Source organism: Mustela lutreola, chromosome 3, assembly GCF_030435805.1.
Source record: "Mustela lutreola isolate mMusLut2 chromosome 3, mMusLut2.pri, whole genome shotgun sequence".
Classification (NCBI taxonomy): Eukaryota; Metazoa; Chordata; class Mammalia; order Carnivora; family Mustelidae; genus Mustela; species Mustela lutreola.
This window is the reverse complement of record NC_081292.1, coordinates 43246611-43266288: the sequence shown is the minus strand read 5'-3', so window position 1 is coordinate 43266288 and position 19678 is coordinate 43246611. Positions and strand designations below refer to the sequence as shown.

General features: G+C 35.1%; 1 protein-coding gene across 8 annotated transcripts in view; it reads right to left on the bottom strand.

Annotated features, from left to right (window-relative positions):
* The window catches only part of TRIQK (triple QxxK/R motif containing), a 103044-nt gene extending 89475 nt beyond the window's left edge, over positions 1 to 13569 (bottom strand). For 3 of the 8 annotated variants that reach the window (XM_059166046.1, XM_059166045.1, XM_059166047.1), the window contains exons 1-3: positions 13443 to 13569; positions 6433 to 6489; positions 2855 to 3014 (exon numbers count right to left, since the gene is read on the bottom strand). The gene's annotated coding sequence lies outside the window, so the exon portion shown is untranslated. Of the gene's footprint in view, positions 1 to 2854; positions 3015 to 6432; positions 6490 to 13440 lie in introns of all 8 variants that reach the window. The other 5 variants (XM_059166050.1, XM_059166051.1, XM_059166043.1 and 2 more) reach the window with 4 other exon arrangements.
* Between the last annotated feature and the right edge of the window lie 6109 nt (positions 13570 to 19678).

Sequence of the window (19678 nt, the reverse complement as noted above, 5' to 3'; positions counted from 1 at the left end):
ACCAAGGCTCCCCCTCTGCCCTGGAGTCCACCCCCATGTATATACTTTTCCTGCCCTTCTACCTTTACCACTCCTTTACCATTTTCTCTGTCATTGCATTCATCTGCAGCCTGACCACCATTATTGCATTAGTATCATAATTGGTCTTACTGTCTCTGGTCTTGCTCCCCTCAAACCATCCCCCATACTGCTTCCAGAATAATCTTTCATCAAATAAGTTTAATCAAGAAAATTCCCCTGAAGTGTATTATATCCTTCAGTGTTTCCTCATGTCCTTCAGGATGGAGTTGTAATTCCATAATTTGGTGTAATCAAACCTCCATTCTTCCCCCAGTCTCTTTAACCTATCTTTATCCCAAACCAACACTGTGCTCTAACTACTTTGAATTACATACAGTTCCCTGAAATTACCACACTACATAACAGCTTACTGCCTTTGCCCATGCTCTTCCTTTCTCTGAAATAACTTTCTCTTTACCTGGATATATTATACTCCTTTAAAACAGTAGAAAAGTATAACAGCAGTCATTAATTCTACTCACATATCTTCCAGTTTTCCTCTCCCTCTAGGTAGAGACGATATTGCACTTCACAGTCCCCCTTTTGAAATTTGTTTTGATCAATAAAACTCTAAATGCTAGTGCATAATTAGCCACTCTCTTCCCATTGCTGCATCTGGATCATATGAGCTTTCCTACTAACAGATTTTAGACATGTAGTCTCTGTGAGAAATAAACATTAGTTATGTTAGGACACTGTGAATTGGGCTTATTTGTTCCTACAGCATAACCTAGGCTATCCCAGCTGATAAAAAAAAAAAAAAAAAAAAAAAAAAAAAAAATAGGTTACCTTTCTCAGGAAGGCTTCCATGAGCCCAGTACAATCTGACCCAAATGCTGTTTCTCCAAATGATGATAGCTTTGTATTCATACCTCATTACAACACAACACTGTAGTAAGATGGCTGCTATAACCATCCGTTTCCCTTCAAACAGTCCTTAGAAGGGCAGGAACTGTGTATTTCATCTCTGTATTGCAGAGACAGCTTTTAGGCAAACAGGCTTGAGCAATGGAATATAGAAAAAGGCCCAGCAGGAGCCCACCTCAAAATATCCGTAGGCCCAGCTGACCAATAGCCTGCTTACAATTAGGCACAGATAACCAAAAAGGAGAATTCCATAGGTGGTTATACCGCCTCACCTTCCCCCTTTAAATAAACAGCCTCCACCCACCACCTCATTGCAGACAGCCTCTCCTCTGCCATTCTGCCCACTGCTCTCCCTTGTGGTATATTCAATAAACTTCTGTCTCCTTTGTTCCGCCTCAGGTGAACTCTTTCACCCCCTGCACTACAGCTTCTACCTGATCATCGCCCCCCATCCAATGAAGAGATGCTCCATTTGTTTTTTTTTTTTTTTTTTTTTTTTTTTTTTTTTTTTTTTTTTAAGATTTTATTTATTTATTTGACAGAGAGAGAGATCACAAGTTGGCGGAGAGTCAGGCAGAGAGAGAGAGAGAGAAGCAGGCTCCCGCTGAGCAAAGAGCCCGATGCGGGGCTCGATCCCAGGACCTGAGATCATGACCTGAGCCGAAGGCAGCGGCTTAATCCACTGAGCCACCCAGGCGCCCCGAGATGCTCCATTTGGACAACACATGTAGGGTCACCAATTAGCACAGTGCCTCACTCATGGTAAGTGAAACACTGACCACATTAGCTAAGTTAACTGGTAATTCATTCATTCACTTATCAAGAACCAAGAACTACTCTAGTTGCTAGAGATAGAGTAATACCAAAGCAAAAAAACCCACAAAGAACAAAAAACAAAAACCATCTGCCCTCATAACAGATTTTCCTGCGAAGGATAATGACAATAAGCAAGACAAGTAAGTATAAAATATATAGTTTATTATATAGCGATAAATGCTAAATAGAAAATATAGAGCAGGGATATGTGGATGGTGACCAGGTGATCTTGTAATAAAGACCCAAAGGAAAGTAAACAATGTGCTATACAGATATCTAGGGAAGAGCATTTAGTAGAGAGAATGGTATAAAAATCCTGAGGGGGAACATGCCTGGCATGTTCAAAGATCAACAAAGGAGCCAGTATGGTTGGGCAAGTGAGTGATTAGAGATGGTATTAGAGCAGTAACAAGGAACCATCTCTTGCAGAGGCCAGTTTAAGAGCTTTTAGCTTTTATCTTGAATGAAACAGAGGGCCATTGAAAAGTTCTGCGTGGAGGAAGAGGTGGAAGAGGACAGCAGAGGATAAGGTCAGAGATATCATGGGGGCCCATATTCTTTGATTGTATAACATATTTCCTCTCCCACAAAACAGGTGAAACACAGATATACCAATTAATCAAGAAACGTTAAAAATGACATTGAATGACATCTTATGATGATCTCAATCTGCTTATTACTTACTACACCAGAGACATTGATTATAATCCATATATAACTACCAAAATATAGTAATGTACCAAAGTGTCATAGTGTATCAAACATAAGAGAGATCAAGTACAAAAAGAGAGAGAGAGAGAGAGATCAAGTGCTTAAAGTAGAAACAAATCCTAGTAGACAATAAAACTAAATGATTTAAAAAATAAGATATAGATTTATAGCTCTAGGGATCTTGCTCTCTTTATTTGGATTTGCCCAAATACAAAACAAATAAAAATAAAATCATTCTCCCACTGTAATACTGCCTTCTATAAAAACTACATTCCAAACTCAAGTTCATTGCCGGAAGCAAACAAACCAAAACAAAACAAAACAAAACAAAAAACAAGTGAAAGAAAACAAACCACAAGTCAAAACACCTTTTGCCAAATGTTAAATCAAATAAACACACCTTGTGTTGTGTCCTTGATGCTGCCAAGTCTGAACTCTGGAGAGCTGCCAAGGGGTAAGATGTTTCCAAAGGCAAGATCTTTACTGAGGAAGCTGCGCTTGCATTCCTGGCAAATTCAATTCCAGATACCAATAACAATGCTCTTGGTTGCTTTTTCTTACTGGAATTCAAAGTAGAGTATATGGAAACCTTATAAATGGATGACCTCCAGTGCTCTAATACCTACAAAATAAAATCACTGCGGTAGCATTTTCTAAGAGGTGTTTCTTGGTTTGCTAAGTCTGTTACATATTCACTTGAATTAAGTTTCTCTGGTCAAATATACTTAGAAAATGCTGCATATCATGCTCTTTTTTCACAAAGCATACCTTCAAAAACACTCTGAGAATCCTGTAATAGAGAAGCCTATTTAAATTTACTTGACCCAATGTGTCTAAAATTTATTTAATTAAAGACCCCCTTTCCACTGTAATAAATAGTAACATTATTTCTTCAGATCACACTTTAAGAATGGTTCTTTATATAGTAATTATCTAAAAAGTAGTTAGAGATGTATTCACTATATTTTAGAATTGAATAGGAATATAAAGAGACCAATTTGAATTTGTTCTCTGTTAGTAATTTGTACAGGGTCAACCTATAAAACAAATTTTATTTATTTAACCATAATTGCTTAAATATGTTACTTTTATAAAAAATTAAAAAAAAATAAAAAAATTTAAAAAAAAAAAAGCAAGAAAGAAAACAATCAAATAATAGATGATTTATTCATTTTTGTTTGACAAATATTTACTGAATACCTATTATGTGCCAGGCACTGAACTTATCTCTAGTTTTATATTGCAATTGCTCTTACATAGATACTCTTATCTATATAAGACAATGGTTCCAAACCATTTTCTCATAATAGTAACACCAACTCAAAATTTAACCCCAAGCATTTGAGAGCACAAGTTTCACTAATTCTAATAATATCATTAAAAATAGCTTGCCACCTTTAGGCTGTTTTTAAATAGTGATAATAATCCAGCTCAAGCGTGATAATACAAAAGCATAGTCTTTTAAAAATGGTGCAAAAGAATAAAACTGAAGTCTGACATGGGAAACAAAGGCAAAAAGAAAAACTAAATTCCCTTACTAAAACTAAATTTCCTTAATATTAGCCCACTGCCAAGTCCTTGAAACAGACAGAGTGACATTCCTCTAAGGACTCAACTGCCTCGATGTTAATACTTTGCTAAGGGCTAAAGGCAATCTTAATCTGACCCTCAGGATCCTGTAAGTCTACTTTAACACATAAAAATCTCTTTGGAAATATCTTTTCTCTCTATCACCGCCCCCTCTCCAAGATGCATGTTGGCAATCATCTCCCAAGCTTATGACCTACTGACAGACAATAATAAATGACCTCTTCCCAACAACAGCTAGTCCCCTCAAGGTCCTGGAAATCCAAAAAGGGATAACATTATCCCGAACCCCTCCCAACTTGAAAGTTGGTATATAATCAGCCACTCTTCATGACCCCAGTGCAGCTATTTCTGAAAACAGTTCCTTATTCTTGTGCTTTAATGAAACCACCTTTTTGGACCAAAACGTCTCAAGAATTCTTTCTTGGCAGTTGGCTCTGAACTTCAATATCTTTCCTACATCAAAGTCCTGTTTTACCATACACAAAATTTAACTTAAATGAATCACAGACCTAGAGGTAAATAATGAAATTATAAAAGGCTTAGAAGAAAATGGAGGAGTAAAACTTCATGACCTTTGGTTAGGCAATAGTTTCTTAGATATAGCACCAAACATACAAGCAACGAAAGAAAAAGTAGGCACATTGGACCTCATCAGAATTAAGAAAAACCTTTGTGCTCCAAAGTACATGACCAAGGAAGTGAAAAGACAACCCAGAGAACAGGAGAAAATATTTGCAAATCACATATCTGATATGGGTTTTATACCCAGAATGAAGAACTCTTACAATTCAACAGTAAAAATGCAAATAATCCAAATTTTAGAAGGCAAAGGACTTAAATAGAGATTTCTTCAAAGAATAAAAACAAAGTACATGACCAAGGAAGTGAAAAGACAACCCAGAGAACAGGAGAAAATATTTGCAAATCACATATCTGATATGGGTTTTATATCAGAATGAAGAACTCTTACAATTCAACAGTAAAAATGCAAATAACCCAAATTTTAAAAGGCAAAGAGATTTCTTCAAAGAATAAAAACAAATTGCCAATAAGCACATGAAAAGACAGTAGATTTCATTCGTCACTAGGGAAATTCAAATCAAAACCACAATGAGATACCACTTCACTAGACAGACAATAAGACGTGTTATTGAGGATGTAGAGAAACTAGAATCTTCATACCCTGCTGGTGGAAAAATAAAATGGTGCACAGCCATCTTCAAAATAGTTTGGCAGTTCCCACCAAAACCATACAGTAACCATATGACCCAGCATTTCCACTCCTAGGTATTTACCCAAGAGAAATGAAAACATATGTCCACATAAAAACTTGCACATGAATGTTTATAGCAGCATATTCTTCTAGCCAAAGAACAGATAAATCAAATGTGATATAACCATTCAATAGAGTATTATTCCACCAAAAAAGGAATGAAATATTGACACATGTGACACCATGGGTGAACCTTGAAAACATTATTCTAAATTAAAGAAGCCAGTCACAAAAGTCCAGTTAATACATCATTCCTATTGTTCTCTTTATATGAAATGTCCAGAATGAGAAAATCTATAGAGACAGAAAACAGGTTAACAGTTAGGTAAGGCTGGGAGTGAGAGCAGAAGAGATGGGGCATGACTGATAATGGATACAGGGTTTCTTTCTTGAGGTTATGAAAATATTCTAAAATTACATAGTGGTGATGGTTGTCCAGCTTTGTGAATATGCTACAAAACTTCTGAATTGTACATTTTAAAATAATAAATTTAATGGTTGTGAACTACATCTCAATAAGATTATTAAAATAAAAGAATCATAGTAATATATATCTGTAGTCCTTATCTAAAATGTTTGGGCCAGTTGTGACTTAAAGGTTTTTAGATTACAGAGAGGTAATATGTCTCATTTACTGTAATTACAAAATAATCCTAGAGGAATATAGGGACAGCATATTAATACTTCATAGCAAAATCTTATCACTATTGACAATGACTAGAAAAGTAAACACTACATAAATAGTTCCATGTCATTTTAAATACAATTTTGTCTCAACTGAGTTTATGTAATACTTGGGGGAAAATTTATTTTGCAAAACCTTTATTTTCTTAAATAAGTTTTGGGTTTTGAAAATGTGAATAATGGGTGTTAATGATGATGATTAATATTAGCAACAATAATCATATCAGCAGTTTCCATTTACTGTGCATTACACGTCACATGTATTATCAGAAAGAAATTCTCATAACATTCCTGTGGGACAAGTACAATTAACTCCAACTGGGAAAGCTCAGTTTCCTAACAAATTAAGTGACTTTTCTAAGCACACACAGTTAACAAAGAAAAGGGCACAGATTTGAATGCAAATCTATCTAATCATAGAGCATACTCACTTTCCTCTATAATGAAGAGTATGTTCAGATCATCCCTCTGAGATATAGACTTCAAATCTATAAAATGGAGTAAAGAACTCATATATTATCAGAGATTATTGTAAAACTGAAATGAGATCATTTTTATGAAAATAATGTGGCAAATATAAAAGTCTATATATATGTGAGAAAATATTACCTGGGATACTATTTTTATTATATATCTAAATCAATGTTCAAAGTGAGATACAGTTTTAGTCCAACTCTTTACAGGCATTCAAAATACACTAATTTTATTTGAAGAAACACTAAGCATTAAACATTGTTTTTTAAATATCTAAGAAAAGAAAACCCAAATGTGTTAAAGTGGTCCATAACTAAACGTCTATCTCAAGTTTTTATAAAGTTTTTATAAGCCATATATAAAACTGGTGCAGTGTGCAAACATATATATTGTGTTTGGTCTTAAAGTAGTTCTGTGTACCCAGGAGAGGCCAGACAGATTATTTTTTTTACATTATAGGTAACTTCTTAATCTTTTGAAATCTTAAAATTATTTCAGTTTAACAGTCTGCTCACAAAATTTATGTACCATTTAAGTTCCTACGATAATTAGAGGATTATCTATATATCCTCCCTCAAGGAAAATGTTGTTATAAATAGGACATGCGAGGGTATATCCCAATGCAACTTCTGTTCCATGATGGTATATTCATAGCATTAAAAAAATTTAGGGATTTGGTGAGTGCTGTGAAGTGTGTAAACCTGGTGATTCACAGACCTGTACCCCTGGGGATAAAAATATATGTTTATAAAAAATAAAAAATTTAAAAAAAAAAAAAAATTTAGGGAGTGCTATATTTGAAAAAAAAAAAAAAAATTTAAGAACCATTATTCTAAAATACCAATCCAATCACATGGGCTTTACAGTATAAAAATCTAAAATGGATCCTCACTGCCTATAAGATGAAAATTGCTTTGTATGGCATATAAAACAGCCATCTCAGCCTGGGCCAGCAGGTCTTTATTGCCTCCACTCCAGCCACTTTTCTGTGTTCCAGCCACTGAATTTCTTTCATTTCCCGTCTATGTGATCCTATTGACAGCTTAGTAGCTTTACAAATCTTGTTCTCTTTGCCTTGATGTTACGTTAGCCCCAGCCTTACCTACCTTAAATTCACAGTCATCCTTCAAGAACTTTCAAAGCCACTCCCCCTATATAATTCACCTATGTCTGCCAAACAGATCTTTGCTGATTAACTGATTGACACATAACTTAATACATGCTTTTCTCTATAAGTACACAGATTTTTGGTATACATCAAGTATTACTATTTCTTACAGTACTGCAATAATTAACTGAATGTCTTTGGAAATGAAATTCTAAAATCTTTATATGAGTATGTTTCATTTATGGCACAGAGATGAAAAAAAGAAATTTTGTATGATTAAAAATAAAGAATAATAGACTTATTTTTAACCCCAGTCCATATAAGACCAAGAAAAGCAGGGGCGGGGGTGGGGGTGGAGTAGAACACTGCAAGGCAATTACTGAGTAAATTTGTGTACCTTGAAATAAAAAGAAAATTCCAATCTTATATACTAAAGTTTATAGTTTAGGACAAGAGTTGCAAACTTTTCCTATAATACACCAGATCATAAATTTTTAGGCTTTGAAGTTTGAGGGAAAATCAAATTATAACTGTGTCACAGCGATTTGTAGTGCTCTGAGCAATGCAAAGCAAGACACCCACACATTTGCTTGTTTGCTGCAACTACTCAACATTGCTATTTAAGCACCACATACAATATGTAAACATATGTGTAAATGTGTCCCAATAAAACTTTATTTGTAAACAAAATTTAAAATCCATGTTTACACCACAAAATATTGTTTGTTTTTTCCAACCATTTAAAAGCAAAAACTATTCTTAGTTCACGGGTCATAAAAAACAGCAGTGAGCCAGATTTGGGTAGCCCATGGATCATAGTCAACTGATGAATGGTTTAAGTATATATTTTTTCCGAGTAAACAGATCCTCTCCCAGAGCCTCCAGAAAGGAATGCAGCCCTAGTGATTTCAGCCCATTGAGAACTATGTCAGACTTTTGAACTACACAGATCTATAAGATAATGAATTTGTGGTTTTTAAAGTCACTAAGTTTGTGGCAGTTTGTTAAAGCAAGAATATAAGTTAATACAGTTCTCATTTTTAGTTTCTTCCTCATCTTTACGTTTTACCTTTTTATCTTTCTACTGTCACTTAATCATTGTCTGTCCTTTTTATATGGAGTTCTCCTATCCATAGAGGCCATGAATTCTTTTATTAGATGTCAAAGAATTTCCTCAAATGTTCTTCTGTAGCTTAAAATTCTTGATTTTCACAGGTATTTCACTGAATCTTATGATTAACTTTTCCTTGGATTTGTGGGGTTTTTTTATTCTACTCTATTTATTTCAAATGCTAAACCTATCCAGAATACTTTGGCTTTGAATGAGACTATACAGATCATTTCTACTAGTCGAGTCTTTTCCAAATGTATGTTTGTATGTATGAGGGGTGGGTGGAGATGTTGAGGAGAGGAGGGGAGGCAGAGAATGGACACCTAGGAAATGACAAAATGGAATCAGAAACTGGTTCTTTTTTAAATTATACCTTTCCATCCTTAAAAAAAAATCTGATAAGCCCTTGCTCAGAAAGATTCAGTGCTATACTGAACCACTGTGAATAATGAGAATGTATTCTAATGTTCAAGCACATTCTTCATAAAAATGGAAGAACCTCATAAATCTGCTACTGTATATATTCAGTTATAAGGAACTTGATGCCTGAAACATTATAAACCACCCCCCACTCCACCCAAAATAATGTATCTACTGCTGGAGCTAAGTCAAAACCTTTCAGTCCAGTGTACGTTCTATCTAGGGTAGATATAAACTATAATCCACAAGTACGACTTTGTCACAGGTACCCATATAATTTATTATTCTACATCCTAGAATATTCTAATATTTTTAATATCTATGATAAATGTTTTTTGGGTTTAACCATCTTCCTTTTTTCTTTGCCAAAATTTTAAGTTGATCAGTCTAATTAATCCATTAATTTTGCAACTATATCACTACATAATACTTTTTAAAAAAAAATTTTTTTTTTCTTGATTTGAAAGAGAGTGAGAGAGAGCACGAGAAGTTGGAAGGTCAGACAGAGAAGCATACTGCCCATGGAGGTGGAAACCCGACATAGGACTTGATCCCATGACTCTGGGATCATGACCTGAGCTGAAGGCAGTCACTTAACCAACTGAGCCACCCAGGAACCCACTACATAATATTTCTATAGAAGAACTAAGCATCTTTTTAATCCTGTTGTCATTCTCCATGTTCAGTGGCTTGAAAACCATGAAACTGATAAGATCTCTCACTTATGCAACTGTCTCCACCTTCTGATTCAACAAAACAGAATTTGTTAAACCTCTGAGTACAGCGTATTTATCTTTCTATTGTTTAACATCTCCAAATTAAGAAGCTAAGAAATCATTTTTTATTTTTCATGAAACTGTATACCTATTTCACTCTGCTGTTGCAAAGATACTTTACAGGTATGGATGTAAGTAAGAGGTGTGAAAAGAATTAGCTCTAGGAATCTATGATCCTTATTTGTTCAGTTAGATATGTCTTGAGGATATCAAATATTATAAAATATGCATCATTATTTTCCATTAATATTGTTTTGGACATTCTGGGAGAATACCAAAAAATGACAATTTCTAAGCAATATTTTTATTAAAACCTTCACACTTAGAGCTAAATCTATTGATATCAAAAATATGAATACAGAGGAACAAAGACTAGGGAGAAATCTGGCCTAGCCTTATGTTTCCATGTGGAGGAACTTCACTGGAACAGTGGTTCTCGAAGGAGGTATTTCTGGCATTGGAGGAGGGGAAGAAAATTCTTCATTGAATTATACCTCTATGTTACACAGGGTCCCAAAAGCCAGGAGCTTTTAAACACATAGTAATAATTTAAAAACACCTCTGCATATTTCAAATGACCCAAAGGGATCACCCAGGGTAGAAAATCAGAACACTAGGTTAACAGTCCTGGCCTCAGATCCCACTCCCTACTTGTGGCTTCCCAACAGGAGAGTTATCTGATTGATGGCTGAAATCCATTGGTCCATATTACTTCAATGGGTAGATAGTAAATACTGCAAATCTGTAAATACTAGAGTTTTCCTTCTTTTACTTCACTCTCCTCCCTGGACCATGCCTATCAGTAATTCTGGGTAAGTACATCTTTTCTGGAAACTGAAATTTTCTCTCACTGAAGTCTAGGTTCTGAAAAAAGCAGCAGAGGTAGAAAGGGACAGGAAGTACTAGTATTCATTTCTAGTCTCCTATTGAAATTTTATGCCCAATCAGTTACTTAGTAATGAAGCTGATATTGTAACCTCCACCTGTTTACAAACTCAAGAGAGAAAAAAAGCTATTATTTATTGAGGCCCTAAAAACTTTAATTTCATTGGAATGCTTTCTCTAATCCATTTGTCTTTATACCAGCTTCTCCACCAGAAATGGAGTTAAGAAAGGATAATCAAATACTGAACAATTCAAATGAAATTATAAGTGCTAATAAAGAAAACAAGTGCTCCTATATACTCTTATGTTATTACAAAAGCAATATATATTTTCTTTTTTCAGTGTTTTCCCTGATGATAATATCTACTACAGATGTCTACTTTATTGATAAACCTCGATAAGAAAATTCAGCAAACAAAATAACCTCATTTATAGTCTTTTATTTAAATATAGAAATCAAGAAAATAGCCAAAGTGGAACCAACCAAAATATTTTTTAGCCACAAGAAATTAAAATAGTACAAAAGATGATTCACTTAAGTTGTAGAAAAGAGTCTAAGAGTCAGGTTATGGTATTCAAGTGGCATATGCTAAACATAATCAGTTTTTCTTTGTCCAAAATGGACTTTGATAGAAGAGAAAGTTAATGTATTTAATGTTAATCTCAAAAATATCATTTCATATTTTCTCAAAATATTTGACAATAACTTCTCTTTCCACTGGTTAAGTATAAGAATATCCCTTAAGAGAATGATCAAAAGGTATTTGAAAAAAATTACAGCTTACATGGTTTGAAAAGACAGCAACAATCTATTGGTAGTTCCTGTTTATTAAATAGTTAAAAAAAAAAAGGATTGACTTAAGATTCGGAATGAAACTATGGTAAATGCATTGTGGAAGAAAGGAAAAAGATTCAATTCTTTTCCCAACTATATACTCACTCTCTCCTTGAGATGAGGCAAGGGGGAGAGTAATTTCCTTATCCCTCAAGAAGTTGATCCAAAATAGGATATTAATCCAGGACCACTTAGGCTTCCAACTGTGTCTTTCTCTAAGGGGAGAGTCAACAGCTTTCCTTGGCTTCTCAAAGTGGTATATGGCACCAAAGAGGTCATTCATCTTTGGATTAGAAGGTAATCTTTCCCAATCCTTTCAGGCTATGTGTATACTTTGAAAAACCAGTGATGTCAAGTAAGGGGGGACAGGGATGTCACACAAAACATTTAAGGTGCTATGTAACCAGAACTATCACAGAATTATTAACATAAAGGAGGGTACTACAGACCCAGAGTAGTTCCAATGATGAAAGAAGTCACAAAGGAAGTCTGAAAATACTTTAAGCTGAATAATCATACTTCTGTGTTTACAAATTCAGATTATACAGACAAAAAGATAAAATGTAACATTTTATATCTGTGTAGATCATTGATAATACTTTCATAATCAATTATCCCTTCTTACTCTTTAGGAACAAAGTGCACAGAAGCCCCACTTTATAGGTGAGAAAAGTTATGAAAGTTATTGCCCAAGGACATTATTTCCTAACCCTGCCTGTTTTCTGACTTATAGGTCAAGTTTCTCCCCGGTGTTATCAAGCAGTACAAGCTTCCTTCTTGGGGATTTATACAGTAAACCTAGCAGAAGGAAGTAAAAGCAGATTTTTAGCTCCTTTTGTGTATTCTCTCTGGAATGTTTGTTCTGCTGAATCACTTGGGGCCAACTGGTACGAGCAAAGAGATCTGAAGTGGTTTTCTGTGGTTACCATCTTACAGTTAATCATTGAAGGTGGGTCAGTGAAGCCAAGGGGCTTTACACGCTTAATATGACCCACTCTCCACAGAAGAGATGGAGATCATGTATTGAGGCCTGTCCAAAAATGAATAACCTCAACTTCCTGAGCTGCTTATTGTGCTCAAACGGGCACCAGTGAGAAAAAGAATTCTAAGTGGAAGAGAACAGATCTCCTAACCACCTTTCCCTAGCCATCCACATGGACACCAACACTTTGTGGGCTCAGGGATTCACCAAGAAGCAAGCAAAGATCCTCTCCCCATCCCACTCCAGCGCCCCCCTCCTCCGTGCAAATAAAGCCACCTCACGCTGCCTGTTTTGGCCTACAGATGCTTATTAAGAAGGAAAGTACGCAGAAGGGTAATACTGGGGAGGGACGCCAGACAACTACAGACCGGGAGAGCTGGACAGTAAAATAAACGAACGCGAATTAACTGACAGCACAAGGGAGCCAATCCCTAGCCAAGTGAGAGGTCGGTCTCGGGCGGTGGGCGGGACTAAAATTTCCAAGGCCCAGTGCCCTAGCCGGACACGCTGGCACGGCGGGAACCGCGCGTTCCTTAGCAACAGAGGCGGCCACGCCCACCCCGCACCCCAACACCAAACCCGCCATCCCCTCCCCCACCGCGAACGTCCTGTTCGCCAGAAGGGGTCCTTAAGTTATTACCGTATCTACTGGGTTTCCCGGGCTTCGGGTTCCCCCTCCTCCAGAGCCTCCCTCCACACGGCCCGCCCAAGAGCCGCTCTCAGGGGCGGAACGACCATCTTCTAAACGCTTTGGGGGCTCGCTAAGGCCGTGCGCCCGCTTTCAGTCCCTGACCCCGAGCTTCCCTGGCAGGGCCTCCCCAGCCCCCTCGCCCTCGCGGGACACACACACCTCAGCTCAGCCAAGGCAAAGGCCGACAAACTTCGTGTCTAGCTGGAAATGTTGCTGTCCACGGTCCTGTCACTCAGAGGCAGGGGCGGGACGAGCCGCCCGCACACCCCTAATCCCAACGGGCGGTACGAAAAGAGGCGGGGCTCGGAGGAAAGGGACGCGACCAGTCCGCAGCCCGCGCTCCGATTGGTCAGTCTCTCTCCCGCCTGTGCGCGGGTCCCGGACGCCGAGGAGCCCGCCCTGCTCCAATACTTGATTTACGAGGTGACCCCAGAAATCAGAAATGAGGACTATAACTAGTTTGAGAAATATAAAACACGAGGGCACGTTCTTTTTGATTGTTGAAGGCTTCTCACCTAAGACACACATTCCCCATCCCCACTCTCCGGGGCGCATACCTGGGAGGAAGCATGAACTATCTCTGAAAACAACGTTGTTTGCAGATTGAAGTTGTTCACAGATTAATTAATCTAGGAAAAGTGATTCCTGAATCATGAGCAACAATAAAACTTTGGAGGTATGCCCAGGTATTCAGTTTTCACGTCTACGAAATGGGAATGAAATACTAAGAAAATATTTTTGGAAAGCATTTAACAGTTGAATGATTTATACCTTATAATCCGGTACTCCTCTCAACACCCAACAGAGCTGTTATTATCCAAGGCCTATCAACAATGAAACTGAGGCTCAGATAGGTTACATTTATTCAATCATTTAACAAATGAAAAAGTGCCTGTAGTCATTATTTTTTATTGTGGCGAATTGAATTTAAAATTCTTTCTTAAAATTATGCGATTTCCAATTTAATTTTTCAATTTTTCCCTTGCTCTGGTGTAAGTCATTTTCCTGTAGGCCAGCCCATCGTAGTTTCAAAAAAAAAAAAGCCCTTGAGAAGGGAAATAGCACACAGAATAAAGAAGGACTGAGACAAGTATAAATAGACTAACTAGAAGGTCTTTGAAATCTCTCAGGATATCAGGACCAGGAATTGAATCCAAAATGTAATTTTATTTTCTTTTCTCCTAAATCATTTGCTGGTCTCCAGTTCCTCTCCTAGAAATAAAGGTAGATTTAAATGAGATTATCTTAATACTCTTAACCAGATTTGTATGCGTGTGGTTTTAAAATAGTGCAACCCTTTTTTCCTTCTATATTAAACCAATACCCAGAAGTGTTTATCTTGTGGGATACAGTAGTAATAATAACAGAAAAAACCAAAACAATTTCTGGACAAGTGCTTTGAGATTCAATTAAAAATGTCCACTATACTATGATAAAATTGTTGGGATAAAAAACACATTCCAATTGCAAATGATTTTATTCTCTTGTCCTGCTGAATTTTCAAATTCTTCTGAAAGCTCACCAACTATAAATAACTCTCCACAAAATTTCTTGATTTGTATGACTCATGATCACCATTATGTTTCTTTAATCTTTTAAAAATATTTGTTTTAGACTAAAAAGAAAGAGCTATGATTGTATATTAATAAGTATGTTATATAAATAAATACTGTAAGATTTAAATAAAAGTGGTGAATTATTTATTTTAATCCTTTTTCAATTGCATATTCAAGTAAGTACAGCAAATGCATTTGTTTAAATATTCTCACATATATAAGAGATTATACATTTAAATAAATGTATTGTATGCATGTAAATGTGTAATCATTGAAATAAACACAGCTGTATATTTCCCATATGTATGGCTCCAGATGTTTGAAGCATACATTCAAATTTATGGAACTCTACACCTTGGTATCTAGTTAAACACCCAGTAGATATTACTGTGCTACATATACATAAGAATACATATCAAAACTCTGTCTGCAATGAGGAAATAAGGTTAGAACAATGAATAATGAGTCTCTGTCACTGAATTTCTTATCTTGAACATTTTCTTTTGAAATAGCTTGTCCTGGTGAGTTGTTCTGCAAGCACTTTACTATTTTATAAAATGAGCACTAGCCAACTTACCCTGTATGAGTAAGATTATTGCAAAGTAGTTTTGCAAGTATTTACTCAAACAGTTAAACTCCAAAAAATAATTTTCTAGTTAACTTCTCCACTTTGGAGTTGGATAGTCTCATGCTATCCATGCTTCAGATGTTTATTTTTTAACTTATGCTTCCGCTCCAATACTTGGAACATATATAATTTGAAATTTCCCCATAGACACCAATATATATTAGAAGAAATTATGAAGTACAAACTAACCTAATATGAAATAAAATGTATCTTAGGGATATTGAACAAGAAGTCAGAGACTAATGTAAAATTAAAGCATCCAGATGTATGTTATGAATATGCTTATTTCTTTTATTTTTTAGTTTTATTTTATATTTTTTTTCAGTGTTCCAAGATTCATTGTTTACGCACCACACTCAGTGCTCCATGCAATATGTGCCTTCTGTAATACGCTCCACCAGGCTCACCCAACCCCCCACCTTCCTCCCCTCTGAAACCCTAAATTTGTTTCTCAGAGTTCTTTACCATGTAATGACAGATATGCTACATTTAAATTTGTGATAAGTTGAAATATAAATTAGAATCTAATAATTATATGTGCTAACACTTTGGTCTAGATGAATATGCATATAGCTTGAAATTTGGGGCTACCAATTTGGATCATTTGCAGAAATTACGATTCTGTCAACAAATATGAAATTCATTGGGTATATTAAAATAAGAAATATAATATCAAATTAATATTTTTCAGCAGTACATTGCCTTAAATTTTTAAGTTTAAATATCCAAATTAGCTCTCTTGGTAGCTGGAAAATGACTGTGTGATAGGTCAAATATGCATATTACTCTTTCTGTTCAGTCATCTTAGAATATAAGGAGGCATTTAGGGTGAATTTTAATTAAAACATGTAAAGAAATTATTTTTCATGCGAATTCTTTTAAGAAATCCCTGTGATCCCCAAAGTCTGTGCCTGAAAATCTTGGTTTTAGTCCATAGTACTATATTGAAACCACTTAATAAAACCTTGAAAATGGATATGCTTTTCTTAAGGAAAAACTTCCTTTGAAAAATTCAGAAAATTAATAATCAAAAATTTTTTTCCATTAATTTGTATAATATTTGAAATTATAGCTATTAGCACATATATAGAACAAACTCCCTGGGAAGAACTGACATACATTATTAAATACATATTTCTGTGTTTGTTTGATTTTTGATTACTTCAATGCAAGATTGTCTCTGAAATCTGAAATAAAATTATATCTCAAAATATTCTTCAGATGATACAAGAATTATTTTATTTGCATGGAAGAAAGATGGATCACATATTACAAATATTTTGAGAATATAATTTCAAACGTATAGCTGCTAGCTATTTCTTTAACTGGCAAATGACATGTAGATAAAAGGTAGCCAGTTGAAAATGTTAAGATTTACTTTTTTTTTTCAGTTTGTTGAAATTTAATCCAATATGATAATGACTGTAAACATTCTAAAAACAAGAGAGTTTACAAATAATTCACTGACAGCATTTTTTTTTCTCTTCTTAAGTGTACACATAATAATGACGACCTTTTTTCAGTTGATAGCCACCTTATAATTCAGGAGGTGAATCGTTAATCAAAACTGCTTTGATCTCATGCCCCTTTACTCTCAAAACAAGGTTTCTGAATTCCTTACATCCAGAGAATGGAGCAAATGAAGGTTTCATAGATTTCACTGCTACAGGACAGAATTGAGGCACAGGAACTCAATGTACTCTTGTCACTCACCATTGCTAAGACTTATCAATATTATATTCATTTAGTGTCACACTATGCTTCCTATGCTTCCCCTATGTCTTAACCCCCAGCTTCTCTAACTCAAGTATTCCAGAGCCCACTTACCAATCCTTTACATGTTCTTCTGCTTATTGTCATTCATCACTTTTAAGTGTACTTTATACATAATTTACCTGTTTGCTATGTGAACTACTTATCTTTCTCTACCTCAAGAATGTGAGTTGCTTGAGGGTAGAGATCCTGTCAGTTTTTAACTGATGTATGCCAAGTGCTGAATCAGTGCCAAGAACCTAATGTACACTCAAGAAATTTTTGGTTAAATTAATTGTTCTGCATAGTTGTGATTAATTTAGTTCTGTGTAATATTCTAATGCATGAATATGCCACAATCTCTTCTTCTATTATAGGGCTTTGGGGCTCTTTCCAGGTTTGTTCTATAAAAAATAAGGTGGTTATAGACCATCTTACAAGGTGCCTCGTTAGCGCAGTAGGTAGCGTGTCAGTCTCATAAACCATCTTACATAAGTTTCCTGATGTAGATTTTATAAGACTTTCTCTTTGGTTTATGACTATGAGTAGCATCACAGATTTGTAAAGCATGGCACATTCTAAATGAAAATATAATACTAAATTTTTTCCTCAAGGTATTGTACTATTTTGCCCTCCTAACAGAAGTATTTGTGAGATTCAAATGTATTGACTTTTCCAGAAAACCAAATTTGGACTTTGTTAACTTTCTCATATTTGCTGTCTATTTTAACAATTTCTGGTTTTCTTCATTATTTCTTTTTTCTACCAACTTAATTTTATTCTTCTATATACTTAGTAGAAAGTAAGATCATTGATTTTAATTGTTATCCTTTAAAATTGTAGGCATTTAAAGCTAGGAAATTACTTCTAAAGACTGCTTTAGTAATAGCCCATAAATTTTGACATGTTGTGTTTTAATTAGCATTCATGTGAAAATATTTTTAAATATCTGTGAGTTTTATCATTGGGTTATTTATTTTGAATGTGTTGTTTGAGTCCAAGTATTTGGGGGGTTTTCCAAGTATCTTATTTATTATTGACATTTAATTTAATTCCATTGTTGTTAAAGAACATACTCTTAAGATTTCAAACTTCTGAAAATTACTGAATAAAATTACTATAAAAACTTATTTTATAGCTGGCCATATGGTTTATCTCAATGATTGTTCCCAGTGTACTTGAGCAGAATGTGCTTTCTGCAATTGTTTGATGTAGTGTTCTATAATTCTAGAATTAATAACATGTATCCTTAAATCATTGCTAAGATTCATCAGTATTATATCCATACAGTATTATATATTTAAGAGTGATCCCTCCATCCCCCTCCTTCATACTGTCCCTAGTTTTCTCCTCTCCTCCAAGCACCCCAGAGCTGGAGTTCACAGTTGCACATTTCACATACATTCCCATTCATACATCCCACTTCGCAGATGCCAGAACCTTATGACAGTATAATTCCATTCATCTGCCCCCACTTCATCTTTAGTATTATTGTTACATATGTTTCTTTTAAATGCACTATAAAACCTCAACTTAAAATGTATTTGCTTTTGACCTAAATAGTTAACTTTTTTAAAGAAAACAAAGAGAATTGTCTTTTATATTTACTCATGTATTTACCATCTCTAGCACTTTTCTGTCACCGATAATATTAATTCCCTTTGTATTATAGAATTTGTAGTTTTTCTATCCTCTACAACTTTCAAGTTTTCTTTCACACAAAATATTATTGCACACATATATATGTGCCATATACTTCAAATAAGAATGAATACAAATAAACACATACATATGCATATATTCATTTTTACTTTTGAATATTTTCTTTGGATTCGACAAACATGTCTACACATTTCAATTATTTCTTGCAACATTAATCTGAAATTACATTTCCTATCCTATCTTCAGAAATAAAGAAATTGAGGCTCAGAGAGATTAAATTTTTAACAATTACTTCAAAAAGCCATTAAAGCTTATTGTATACTTTTGTTTTTTAATTAGCATCCATCTTCCCTAATCTAATACTGTAAGATTCATCCTTCTTCAATACTGTATAGTGCTTAGCTCACTGTTGGGAAGCTCCTATGTAGATCTTCAAAAATGGTAATGAATAAATAAAAGAGAAAATCCAATTTTTAGATAGAGATATAGGTATAGATATAGATGCTGGATCAAAAATGCAATTAGAGCACATTTTTTCCTACCCCCGACCCTGCCTCTGGCAACCACCAAACTGTTCTCTGTATCTATGAGCTTGTTTTTGTATTGTTTTGTTTTGGGAGCAGGGGTTATTTGTTTGTTTTGTTTTTCTTTTTTTTTTTTTTTAAGATTTTATTTATTTATTTGACAGAGAGAAATCACAAGTAGTCGGAGAGGCAGGCAGAGAGAGAGAGGGAAGCAGGCTCCCTGCTGAGCAGAGAGCCCGATGCGGGACTCGATCCCAGGACCCTGAGATCATG